Source organism: Ailuropoda melanoleuca, chromosome 7, assembly GCF_002007445.2.
Source record: "Ailuropoda melanoleuca isolate Jingjing chromosome 7, ASM200744v2, whole genome shotgun sequence".
In the NCBI taxonomy this organism is placed as follows: domain Eukaryota; kingdom Metazoa; phylum Chordata; class Mammalia; order Carnivora; family Ursidae; genus Ailuropoda; species Ailuropoda melanoleuca.
This window is the reverse complement of record NC_048224.1, coordinates 35918895-35919525: the sequence shown is the minus strand read 5'-3', so window position 1 is coordinate 35919525 and position 631 is coordinate 35918895.

The following is a 631-nucleotide window of genomic DNA, read 5'->3' as shown; positions in this document are numbered from 1 at the left end:
AAGTGGAAGGGAGGGCGCGTGGCTTGTAAAGTGCTTGAGATTCCCTGGTTGAAAGGTTATCTGCTCTTCATGGCCCCTCTGCCCTCCTCCACCCCACAAAGTCAGTCTTGTGCCCTTTCACTCCCTTCCTGGCTCCCCGAAATATCAAAACCATAACCGCTTCCCGCCCCAGCCTCTTTCCGCCTTTTCGGTCCCTCTCCGTCTTCCAGTCCGGCCACAGTGCTGGGCACCCACCTCTACTTGCCTCCCATCCCCATCCCACCCGGCCGGAGAACCCACGAAGAACCCCGCGAGGCCAGGCCAAGAGCCCGCACTGGCGCTCCGAGCCCAGCGCCCGGCTGCTGCGTGCGCAGGGGAGGGACGTAAGGCTGGATGAGTCACGCGGATAATCGCGCTTTTCTCTAGCGCGCAGACTGCGCGGCGAGCGCGGACCGGAGCGGGGGTGGGGAGTGGAACCGACCCCTCAGCCCCTACCAGACTCCTCCGCCACGGGCTTCGAACCCACGGAGCGGACCACCGCGACGCAGACTGCCCCGGTCGCACGGCGACCGGACTTACGCCCAGTACCCAGCTCCCCGCGCCCGGGCCGCAGCCGCCGACGCCGCCGCCGCCACCGGCGTCAGCGCGGCTC